Raw genomic sequence first — 13,265 nt, forward strand, 5'->3', positions numbered from 1 at the left:
AGAGGCACGAGAACGATCGCGAGAAAGAACATTGTGAAGATAGACATGTTGAGATGCCGCACCGCATACAAATGCTGGAGTATGCCCAACCCTCTTTGGATGGAGCACGCCCCAGCATTGTGAGGCCTATTGTGCGAGCAAACCACTTCGAAATCAAACCAGCTATAATTCAGATGATTCAGAACACAGTCCAGTTTGGAGGATCTGCAGTAGATGACCCAACACGCACATCGCAGATTTTCTCGAAATTGGCGATACTTTTAAATTTAATGGAGTTTCTGATGATGTTGTTAGACTGCGTTTGTTTCCTTTCTTCTTACGTGATAAAGCTAAAGCATGGTTGAATTGTTTGGCTGTAGGTTCGATCACTACATGGGAGGGCATGGCGAAAGCGTTTCTCATTAAATACTTTCCTCCATCTAAGACCATGAAGCTGCGGGCAGACATCACCACTTTTGCTCAGTTCGAGCAGGAATCTTTATATGAGGCATGGGAACGCTTCAAGGATCTACTACTAAGATGCCCTCATCACGAACTGCCACTTGGGTTAGTCGTTCAAACCTTTTATTATGGCTTGCTTACTCTTAATCGTACTATGATAGATGCTGCTGTATGTGGAAACCTATTGAGGAAGACTGCTGAAAAGGGATATGAGCTATTGGAGGAGATGGCTGCTAGCAGCTATAATCCTCAATCTGAAAGGAACAACCAGCGGAGAAGTGCAGGAGTCCACCAGGTAACTGACCTTTCTGCTATTACTGCACAACTTGTTGTTTTGAACAAGAAACTAGATGGCTTGAACATGTGTGGCACAGCTATGCATCTTCAAGAAATATTCTGTGAAAAGTTTGGAGGTGAACATTTTGTGAAGGACTGTCAAGATGACAATCCCTTCTATGTGCAAAATGAGGCACCAGTTAATCAAGTGGGAGTCCACAGCCGTCCGAGGAATGATCCATATTCGAACACATATAACCCTGGATGGAGGAAACATCCCAACTTCTCATGGGGTGGTCAAAACAGTCAGAATCGACCGCAAGGAGGACAACCATATGGGAAACAACCGATGTAAAGGTCTGACCCTCCTAGAGAAGAGAAGTCCAATTTGGAGCAGATGATGTCTAAGTTCATATCATCCACCGAAACTAGACTCCAAAATCAAGATGCATCGATAAAGGGGCTAGAAAATCAGATTGGACAGTTAGCAAAGATGATAGCAAGTAGATTGCCGGTCACCTTGCCAAGTAACGCGGAAACCAATCCAAAAGAGCAAGTGAAGGCCATTGAGTTGAAGAGTGGAAAAATTTTAGAGTCAATAGAAAAAGAAAAAGAAAAAAATCAAGTCCCGGATGAACTGACTGAGACATCTAAAGGTAAGTCTTCTAACTCTACACCAGCCCACTGCACATTCTAAAATTGTTATACCTCCTCTTTTTCTTACAGCACTGGAAAAAGCAAAACTTGATGCACAATTCGATAAGTTTCTTGAGGTATTTAAAAAATTCCATATCAATATTCTTTTTGCCGATGCTTTGATGTAAATGCCTAGTTATGCTAAATTTTTGAAAGATATATTATCTAATAAGAGGAATTTGGAGGATCACATGACAGTGAACTTAACTGAAAATTGATCCGCTTTGGTGCAAAACAAAATTCCACCTGAAACTAAAAGACCCAGGGAGTTATTCTATCCCTTGCATGATTGGGGATGTTGTTTTTCATAAAAGCTTTGTGTGATCTTGGTGCAAGTATTAATCTTATGCCTTTATCTGTATTCAAGAAACTCGGATTAGGAGAGCATAAGCCAATCAGGATGTCCTTACAACTAGCTAATAGATCTATCAAGTATCCACGAGGAGTGATTGAGGATGTGCTAGTGAAAGTGGACAAATTTATTTTTCCAGCTGATTTCGTGGTGCTCGACATGGAGGAAGATGTGGAGATGCCTTTGATTTTGGGGAGAGCGTTCGTTGCAACTGGAAAGGCTCTGATTGATGCTCAAGAAGAAAACTTGAGATTGAGAGTGGGGGAGGAAGATATTACTTTTGATGTTTTTAATGAACTTAAGCACACACTGCAGTCTGATAGTTGTTATAGAATTGATGCTTTTGATGCTCTTGTGTCTAACTATATGCAGGGTGCTACTAGAGATCCTTTGGAAGCCACTCTCACTATCGAACTGAGCGAAGATGACTTGGACGAAGAGAAAGCCGAAATAGTGGCATACCTCAATGCCAACCAGCCATGAAAGAGGCCAATAAGGATGAGATTAGAGGACTTGGGAGATCGAAGAGACTTGATCCCTCAGAAGTCAAGCCTGGAGGAGCCACCATAGCCTGAGCTCAAACCATTGCCTCCACACCTAAAGTACATATACCTAGGTGATAATAACACTTTACCTGTCATTATTTCTTATTCTTTGACAGATGTAATGGAGGACAAACTGGTGGAAGTTTTAAAAGCACACAAAAGTGCATTTGCATGGAAAGTGGCGGATATCAAAGGGATCAATCCATCAGTCTGCATGCATAAGATATTGATGGAAGACAAATACTCACCTCTTGTGCAACCTCAGAGAAGACTGAATCCAAAGATGCAAGAGGTAGTAAAAGCAGAAACTATCAAACTCTTTGATGCATGTATTATCTATCATATATCTGATAGTGCATGGGTAAGTCCAGTTCAATGTGTGCCAAAAAAAGGTGGGATTACTGTGATCACAAATGAAAAAAAATGAATTAATACCCACTAGGACAGTTACGGGATGGCGTGTGTGCATTGACTATAGGAAATTAAATGATGCTACCCGTAAAGATCACTTTCCACTGCCCTTTATTGATCAAATGTTAGAGAGGTTAGCGGGTCATGAGTTTTACTGTTTTCTAGATGGGTATTCGGGGTATAACCAAATCATGATTGTGCCTGAGGACCAAGAGAAAACCACTTTCACTTGTCCTTATGGCACTTTTGCTCTTAGACGGATGCATTTTGGCTTATGTAATGCTCCTGCCACTTTTCAACGATGCATGACCGCTATATTTCATGACATGATCGAAAATTTCCTTGAAATTTTTATGGATGACTTCTCAATTTTTGGATCTTCTTATGATGACGGTTTGCAGAATTTGAAGGTGGTGTTGATTAAATGTGAGGAGACAAATTTGGTCCTGAACTGGGAAAAGTGTCATTTTATGGTACAAGAAGGAACAGTGTTGAGGCACAAGATATCACCGCATGGGATAGAGGTGGATAAGGCAAAAGTGGAAGTTATCAAGAAATATTTTAACAGCATGTTTTCATGAAATGATTTATGTCCAGATTATGATTATACAGTATTTATTTAAATTTAAAGAAATAATAGAAATTATGCATGTTGGTTATGTATGGGTTGTATTTATGGAATAGTATGCCTCCTACACGCATTCTTGAGCGCACGAGAGATGATGAGCCTTGCCAGGAGGACGGAAAGAATCAGAGACAGGAGAGTAATGTACCTCCACCCCCTCCACCGGACATGAACGCCCAGATGTTAGCTGGGATGACTCAATTCTTCGCACAGTTTGCGGGGAATAACGTTGTGGCAGCCAGGCCGGCGGGGCCTGAGGCGACCTATGAGCGATTCATGAAGATGAGACCTAAGTAGTTCTCAGGGACGACAGATCCTATGATTGCCGAGGGCTGGATTAAGTCCCTCGAGGTTATTTTCGAATTCATGGAGCTCGGAGATGAAGATAGGGTTCGTTATGCAATCTATCTGTTTGGAGGAGACGCCCGCTTATGGTGGGAAGGTGCATCTGTAGCCTTGAACTTGGCTACTCTGAGCTGGACGCGCTTTACAGAGATATTCTACTCTAAATATTTTACCGACGAGGTGCATTCTTCCAGGTTGACCAGGGAGTTCATGACCCTGAGGCAGGGAGATATGACTGTTACGGAGTTCATCCGTAAGTTTGAGAGGGGTTGTCATTTCGTGCCCCTGATTGCAAGTGACGCTGGAGCCAAGTTGAGACATTTTCTAGATGGTCTACTGCCGATCTTGCGCCGTGATGTTAGGGTGGCAGGCCCTACTACCTATGATGTCGCTGTCTCCAGAGCTCTAGCTGCAGAGCAGGACCAGAATGATATAGAGCGAGACCACCAAGGCAAGCGACCAGTCCAAGTGCCACACCACCCTCCTCCTCAGCAGCATCAGAGTAAAAGAGGCCTTTCTACGGCCCACCCAGAAACAGTGAACAGCAGCAGCAGGGACGTGAAGTCCCGAGGACTTTAGAGCATCCAGTCTGTCCTAAGTGCTCACGCCGCATGCTGGAGCATGTATGTATGGCTCGGGGAAGTGTTACAAGTGTGGTAGTCCAGACCACTTGCTGAAGCAGTGCACGTAGGGTAGTCTGCCTACCCAAGGCAGATTTTTTGCTCTCCATGTAGCGGAGAAGAACCCGGAGACCATGCTCATGATAGGTATATTAAAGCTTTAATTTTGTATTTGAAATTCAATTTTTTGGAAGTCTGGGCTAAGATTTTTAATTTAGAATTGATATAGGATTGCATGCTCTAATCAGTGTTATTTTCGGGAATTTAGTTTAGAAGAACTCTGGCCTTCGCATGTCTATAAGTTTAGTTCTTGTAACTATTGGGTTCAGCTTAGTGTTCCAATCTTTGAGGGAGAATTTTTATAGCTGGTTCACCTACGAAAGCTTTGATAGATTCAGGGGCTACTCATTCGTTCGTTTTGGAGACCTTTACTAATTTTCTCAAGGGCAAGATCATTAAGCTAGATATATCCTATTCAGTAGTAGTGCCTTCTGGAGAGGAGCTGACAGCTACTAATGTAATCCGAGAAATAGACCTCGAGCTTCATGGCAATCTTGTTTATGCGGATCCTATCGTTTTTCCGATGCCATGAGTTTGATATCATTCTGGTTATGGACTGGCTACTAAGGAACAGAGTTTTGATCGACTTTCAGCCGAGATCTGTTCTAGTCCGACCGCCTGGGATGGAGCAGTTCTTATTCGAGCCAGACAGGTACTTTTCCTTACCACGCATTATACCTTGTGTCCAGCTAGGAAGCTCATGCATAGAGGGTGTCGGACATTTTTAACGACTTTTGTATCTGTTTTCGAGGCACCCAGTCAGTCAGCCTCCAATATCCCAATTGTTAGGGATTTTCTAGACGTTTTCCTAACGACGTCTCTGGTATGCCACCTGAGCGAGATGTGGAGTTTTCTATTGAGCTTATGCCAGGTACGACTCCAATCTCCAAAGCACCGTACCGATTAGCACCGACATAGATGGCAGAACATCAGAAGCAGATTCAGGAACTTCTTGACAAGGAGTTCATTCGCATGAGTTTTTCATCGTGGGGCGCGCCAGTCTTGTTTGTGAAGAAGAATGATGGTACGATGAGGCTCTGTATTGATTAACGGGAATTGAACAGGGTTACAGTGAAGAACAACTTCCCACTTCTGCGGATTGAAGATTTATTTGATCAGTTACAAGGAGCTTCACTATTCTCTAAGATCGATCTGCGTTCTGGCTATCACCAGTTGAGGGTGAAAGACGTCGATGTTCTCAAGACTGCTTTTAGGACTCGTTATGGCCACTTCGAGTTCTTTGTGATGCCGTTCGGTTTGACGAATGCGCCAGCGATCTTCATGGATACAGTTTGTGATAGTATTCATAGACGACATTCTCGTCTACTCAAAGAATCAAGAGGATCACAGCAGACATCTGACTGCAGTTTTGCAGACCCTATATAGCATAAGCTATTCGCGAAGTTCAGTAAATGCGAATTTTGGTTAAAGAAGGTGGCGTTCTTAGGCCACATCTTTTCTAGCAGCGGTATTGAGGTAGACCCAGCGAAAGTTACAGCAGTCAGAGATTGGGTTGTGCCGCAGAATGCATCAGAGATCCGTAGTTTCCTTGGGCTAATAGGATACTATCGGAAGTTTATTCAGGGATTCTCCTCTATCGCAGCCTTCTCTTCTAGACCGTATTCGCAGTGGTCAGTCAGCAGATGAGCAGTTGGCAAAGTGGAAGCAGAGAGATGAGGCCAAGGGAAGTGTCTTGTATACAGTTAGCGACGGTATTGTGAGATACCGAGACAGAATGTGGGTTCCTAGCAGTGATTCTATTCGATCAGATATTCTATCAGAGGCCCATATGTCGTCGTACTCTATTCATCCTGGGAGTACAAAGATGTACAAAGATCTGCAGTTGTTGTATTGGTGGTCAGGAATGAAGAAGGATATCAGACGTTTTGCATCCGAGTGTCTGACGTGCCAGCTAGTGAAAGCGGAGCTTCAGAGACCAGCAGGCCTTGCTCAAGCCTCTTCCTATTCTCGAGTGGAAGTGTGAGAATATTACCATGGACTTCGTGACCGGTTTGCCGAAGTCAGTCAGAGGATCAAATGCTATCTGGGTGATTGTTGATCGTCTTACCAAATCAGCGCACTTCTTGCCTATCAAGACAACTTTCACCATGATTCAGTATGAAGAGTTGAATATCCGAGAGATAGTCAGACTTAATGGTATTCCCGTTTCTATCGTGTCTGACCGAGATCCTAGATTCACTTCCGCATTTTGTAAGAGTCTGCATTCAGAACTAGGTACGAAGTTGTTGTTTAGCACAGCTTTCCACCTCAGACAGATGGGCAGTCAGAGAGAGTTATCCAGATTTTGGAAGATCTTCTCCGTGCTTGTGTCATCGATTCCTTAGAGAGTTAGGAGTCGAATTTGCCATTGGTAGAGTTCACCTATAACAATAGTTTTCAGTCGTCAATAGGTATGACTCCGTATGAAACACTGTATGGTCGTAAGTGCAGATCGCATGTTCAATGGGATGAAGTAGAGGAGAGATCAGAATTGGGTCCGGAGATTATTCAGCAGGCTGCTGATGTAGTAGTCAAGATCCGTGATGGGATGAGGACTGCTCAGAGCCGACAGATGAGCTATGCGGATCAGAGGAGGAGAGATCTAGAGTTTGCCGTTGGCGACCATGTTTTTGTGAAGGTAGAACCTATGAAAGGTGTCATGCGGTTCGGGAAGAAAGGAAAGCTCAGTCCGAGATTCATCGGACCATTTGAGATCCTCGACAGGGTTGGGACGTTAGCTTATCGTGTTGCTCTTCCGCCGAATCTGGCCGGAGTACACAATGTGTTCCACGTCTCTATGCTGAGGAAGTATATGGTGAATATTTCACATGTCTTGATCTTTGAACCGTTGCAGCTCACTCCGAACCTGTCTTATGAAGAAAAACCAGTGCAGATCTTAGACACACAAGAGAAGAAGCTTTGGAACAAACTGGTGAAGCTAGTGAAGGTCAAATGGCTTAATCATTCAGAGGAGGAAGCTAGGTGGGAATCAGAGCTAGAGATGAGGAGTCGGTATCCCGAGTTTATTCGGTGAGTTTTAATTTCGAGGACGAAATTTCTTTTAAGGGGGGGAGAGTAGTAGAACCCGTTAAATCAGACTACGTATTAGCCATGCATAATTAATACCATTTAAATTTAAAATGATTTCTTTTATTTTTAAAGCATTTTAAAAGTTGTTTAGTCATGATAATTTATTTTAAACAAAAGTTTAGTTTTTATCTTTTCGGGTAAATAAGCGAGGCCGGACCAGAGTTGGAGTATTGAAATAAAATGTAAGGATAAACATTCCTAGAATTTATTTAAGATAAAGAATAATTTATATTAATGAAAAAGAATGTTTAGGGATTTAATTAATTAATTATAGATAAGTAGTAAATAAGTTCTTTTATGTCCAATAATTAATTAAAAGCATAAATTAAATTGTTTAACCAATTGAGATAAATTAATCTAGGCTTATTTTATTTAATAAATTGTAACTTAACATGCTAGTAATTTAATTTAAAGAATTAGCCTTGCATACAAGATAATTATCATCCTAAATTAAATTTATTATTTCACTAAAATACATAATTAGTGTTTAAAACTTTAAGGAGAAAAAATTAATAATTTAAGCAATATTTTATCCCATTTTAATAAGAATAATTCGGCCACCCCTTGTAGGATTTAAATATGGATTGACAACTCACCATTTTGATATAATTCCTTAATCTTTTTCTTGGTATGATTAATTCCTTTAATTTAATTCAACAAAAATTATTAATTAAGCAATATTCCTACCCATTTTTGAAAGAAGAAATCGGCCAACACATCCAATTAAATCAACCCTCAAATCCCTTGATATCATATCATTTCCTATTTAACAAACTCAAAGGATAGAAAGATTTTTTCTTGCCTTTCAAATCTCCCATCTATTTTGGCAACTTCCTCATTCATCCCCTAGCTATTTTCCCTCCCCATATTCTCGAAAATTTCAGAGTATTCAGCAAGGAAAAAATCGTGAGAAGCTAGAAAGAAAATAAGAGAGAAATCAAACAAGAAAAGAGAACTCCGTCTCCGCCGCGCCGTATTCGTCATATTGATTTGTTTCTTTCGAAAACAAATTTCCAGGCATGTATATATGTTTCCTTTCTCTTCAATCAAGTCATATAATTATTTTTAAACATCACATGTATATGATTTTTATGGCAAAACCGAAATCACCACATCACTTTTCGAAAAATCGGTGCAGAATATTATCGGCTTCTCTTCACGCTTCACGGTTTGGCTTGTTTTGTTGATTTGCAGGTTGGCTCGGTTCCTAGGCTCCCAAGGCTGTTTATAATCATGTCCTACGGTGTGTTAGGGTCAAGTTTGATCAAGGATTCAAGCCCCAAAACCGTAAGTTAGGTGCTCAACTCAGTAAGTAAGAAACAAGTGTCATATTCGAGGTTCATTTGCTGTCATTGGCTTGTGTAGGATAGTGTTCGAGCCATGGCTGGCCTAGGGCCAGTAGTCATGGCTAGGGCCCTCCCCTAGCAAGCATAGGACGTGGTTAAGTCAGCCCTAAGTGGCTTGAGCCATGTCCCAAGTCGTTCGGACAGAAACAAGACAAGCGCCCCCTTCGAACCCTTTTTTTCCTGCATGTGTAGTTTCGGTTATGAGGTTGGTGTGGATCTTGGGTTGCTTTTTAGCACTTAGCCATGGTTCACACAATGCCTCATCATGTCTAGATCATGCCATAGTCGATCACATGGTCACTGGAATGATCCATGACAGCAAAACAAGCAACACCCCCACACGTGCAATGTGTGTTCTCGGGTGAAGCTTGGGATTGTCGTAGGTGTTGGCATGGATTGTGGTTGGCCTAGGGCCCTTAGCCATGGTTCAAACCATACCTTAGGATGTTGGTAAGAGGCTCTGGTCGGTGTTTCAAGCCCCAATGGCCGATAGTCTCGAAAACGAAGCACGGAAGCACAGCTGCTGCTGCAAAATGTTGTTGACAACAAATTTGGGCTTCAGTTCAGAGGCTTGTTTGAGTTCTTGGTTGGCTTTTAGCCTATGGCCTTTGATTGGACAGTACCACATTGAGTTAGGAAGGTCATGTTTTCGGCCGTTCTTGATTTGGTTAAGTTTAGAGGTCGTACGAGAATTTACGGTGAAATGTGCCAAAGCGACTCTCGAAAGAGCGTTTCATGTTTTTGGCCTCCATTGACCAAATTTCGAGTATCACAATTCTTAGGAGCATTATTTCATCATTTTAGGTGTATTTTAATCATGGCTAAACGATGGTTTAATGTAGGTTCGGGTTGGTACAAAGTCACGGTTGAATATTAAGTTTGTTGGGCGTAATAGTCTCGTTTTTGGTCCGGTTATGAAGTGTTGGACAAGTTAAGTTTATTTGCATGTCCTCATGTTAGAATTAGGTCGCCGCGAGCCTGGGAACGATCCAACCCATTTGGTAAAAGCAAGATCATAATTATATTACGTGCATAAAAATATAAAATGTTTATTTTTGAGATATATGCGATATGTCTTGTGGCCACCTCACGCTTATGGGATTCATCTTATGAGATTATTACTTCACCCGGTGACTTATGACCGGTTCATGTTCATGTATGGGTACGAATATCCGGTCCAAGGGCTGTGATGATCTCTACCGCCAAGTATACTGTGGTTTAGTTTGATCAGACGATTCATGTTATGTTATGTTATGGGCCACTTGCGTAGAACATTATCTCAACATAAAATTATGATATGCTATTTTATGACAGGGCTCTATCGAGCAAACATTTTATGTACGATATTTCAGATATGCAAGTATTTATAATTATTCATGACACGATTTTCACGTTACGCTTTACGATACGATATTTTTACGTACGCCAACTTTTACGATATATTTACTTGTTATCCATGATATATGCATGCTGAGTCTTTAGACTCACTAGACTTGATTGTTGTAGGTACTGATGAGGTCGGGACCGAGAGCAGGGACCAGTGAGCTAGCTTGGGTCGGCAGTAGTAGGAACCCAGATCAAATGAACGAGGGGATGTTTTGGTTCAATCTATTGCAGATCAAATGGAGTCTATGGAGAATTGTAATTGTGACCAGAAACATGACAGTGGGACTCCACTATAGTTCATTTTTTCTTAGGAATGTTTTCAAAATTGTGCAGGATGTCATAGTGAGATTTTGAAGTTCTAGGATTGAACTTGCTGGTTGAGCTATTCTTTATCTGAAGGCGCACTACTAACCTTTTTTGGTTTCATGTTTTGGGTTTTGTTGAAAGGCTAGTTGTGCTAGCCTTGCATTTGTGGTCACGTGGTGATTGATGATCATGTGAGTGCTGTCTCTCTGTTATTTTCGTATTTATAGCTGATGAGGCTGATCCTTTTTTCAATGTATAGATTTTCAAGAACTTGCAATACTGATTGTGTCTGGGCTTTGTTTTTTATATTTCACGTCTTAACTTTGTTTCTGAACTCATGCTACCAAATGGGTATATCTCCTTCAATGGGCCAGTATTTTAAATGTGTAATCAATCCTCTTGTTTTTATAAAGAATTATATGAAGCTCTCCGGCCTTAAGTGCTACTACTGATGAAATATTCTTATGGTTGTGGGGACTGAAGCTACTGGAACCGATCTGCTGATATGTACATTAATTTATATGAAGATATACATTAATTTATATGAAGAATCCGAGGAGTCGAATTTTTATTTACCGAAGGCCTGTAAACCGTATCTGCTGATATGTACCAAAGGCCTGTAAATGTAGTTTTAATTTTTTAATTTTGATTATATGTACATTAATTTGTATGAAGAATCCGGGGAATCGAATTTTTTCCTATGTTTTTCGAAAAAGGATAGAATCATTATGCCGCCCAACGATAGCCCATCCGGTACCCAGGACGATCCGTCGGAAAGAAGACAGAACGTAACAATCGAAATAATCAAGAGCGAAGGCAGGTCCAAAAACTAAAGGAAACGGGACAGATAGGCAAGTGAAAGAAACGTCTTGGCTTATTATAGACTTTGTATGACCTTTAGCACTTGGAATAAGCTTATCATTTTTGTCGACCCAACTTGCGAATTTCAAATTTTGTTAGGCACAATGGAACACATATTTGGGGTTTACTGTCTAAATTTGTTTATTAAATTACCAATGATAGAAAAAAGGAATTCTTGTTCAACCAATGGCATTTTCCTAAATCCGAGCAACGGCTGTCCCTTTTCTCTTACCAATTATTTATTAATATGTGTTTTAATTATCAAATATATCGTAACTGATATTTATTTAATGTAGAAACCAATAAAGCTAGTATTGTTACTGTAACGAACCGTACTTTAACTACTTGAAATTTGCGGAAAAATTTAAAATTTTCTTAAATGTAAACATCCATACGGTCGTCACTCAACATTCATAAAAATAATTCTCAAAATCATCCATCACACGAAAAAGTTTGCTAAAAGAAACTGTCTCAAAATATTTCACATCCAGATATTGAAAAATCAGAGTATTTTTAAATTTTGCATAAAACATAAACATTGCGGTCCTCGGGTCTAGCCTTCCACTCAGTCCAAGCCTGCCCCTTGGTCGCCACCTCCTGTCTCCTCAACATAGTCACCTGCATCGATCAAGTCTATTGAGTTTAAAGACTCAACACGTATAAACTGGGAAATAGTGAGTACTACATAATAAAATCGCATGCAACTTAAAAATAGGACATACATAACTTGAAACCTGAGCTTGCATAATAAACTTGAACATACGTACGTACATAACTAGACGTGCCATCAGCATAAACTTTCATAAACATACTGCATACTTAAACATACATAAACTTCATCATTTTGCGTAGAAGCATGTTTCAAAGCAAGTGACCCATAACATAATAAATGTCTGATCAGACAAACCACAGTACTAGGGCTGACAGGGACGTATCCACTGCCACATACATGAGATCCCGTTCATAATTTAACGGGCTGGTTGGTCCCGTTCATAATTTAACGCTTTCCAACCTCGATTTAACTCGTTCATAATTTAACGGACGGATTGGTCCCCGTTCATAATTTAACGCTTTCCAATCTTAACATAATTTGGTCACAAGACATTTAGCATACCTCCAAAAACTTAAAATATTTTCTTGCACGTCATACATACTTACTTGGCATTGAGAGATTCGTTGGACTTCGATCGGGGTCGTTGCTGTAACATACTAACCATAGATTCAGAGGCTTAACTTGAAAAGCTTAGACGTAAATATCATGATTACTCTCAAGCTCAATCATTTCTTAGGATATTCCATAATTTCCCATGACACGACCTTGATAACCCTTGCACTAAACCATAACATCGAACCTCAAAGCGTGCTAAAATATTTTCCCCAAAATATGCAAGACACGGACCCCGTGCCCAGGTCCGGCTCCGGGTCCGTGTAGGTACTGTAAAATGTGTGTGCAGAAAAGGGCAGACACGGACCCCGTGTCAGGGTCCGTCAAAGGGTCCGTGTACTCTCGAGTTCTCGACACTACGGAGGAAACAAAGGTACGGACCCCGTGTCAGGGTCCGTGTGCAGGTCCGTGTGGCCTCGATTTTTCTGCACCTACGAGAAAACTTATGCAATATCTATTCACCCAATTTGACACTTAAAGGATGTGATTCAACACCTTAATACTCTGCTTAGGACACCATAACATTGCACCAAAACCCGTACAAACTCCCCAAAACACGACGTCCCCTCTACTACCCAATGCAACACACAAAGAAAATACGGCAATTGACATCAAATCGATTTCCTACGTCTTCCCACTAGTCAAGTGCCTAACAACATGAAATGAAACCGCAATAACCACCTTAACAACATGCTAACCATGCCTAAATGCAGCAACGATCGTCCGTCGATCCTCAACGA

At 41.0% G+C, this 13,265-nt stretch overlaps 1 non-coding gene across 1 annotated transcript; it reads right to left on the reverse strand.

The window, feature by feature from the left end:
- Positions 1 to 431: 431 nt before the first annotated feature.
- On the reverse strand, positions 432 to 537 carry LOC140842233 (small nucleolar RNA R71). Its single transcript, XR_012120363.1, has one exon. It is a non-coding gene; the product is annotated as a small nucleolar RNA R71 (small nucleolar RNA).
- Between the last annotated feature and the right edge of the window lie 12,728 nt (positions 538 to 13,265).

The sequence above is a fragment of the Primulina eburnea genome, chromosome 9 (assembly GCF_022965805.1).
Source record: "Primulina eburnea isolate SZY01 chromosome 9, ASM2296580v1, whole genome shotgun sequence".
Lineage (NCBI taxonomy): Eukaryota > Viridiplantae > Streptophyta > Magnoliopsida > Lamiales > Gesneriaceae > Primulina > Primulina eburnea.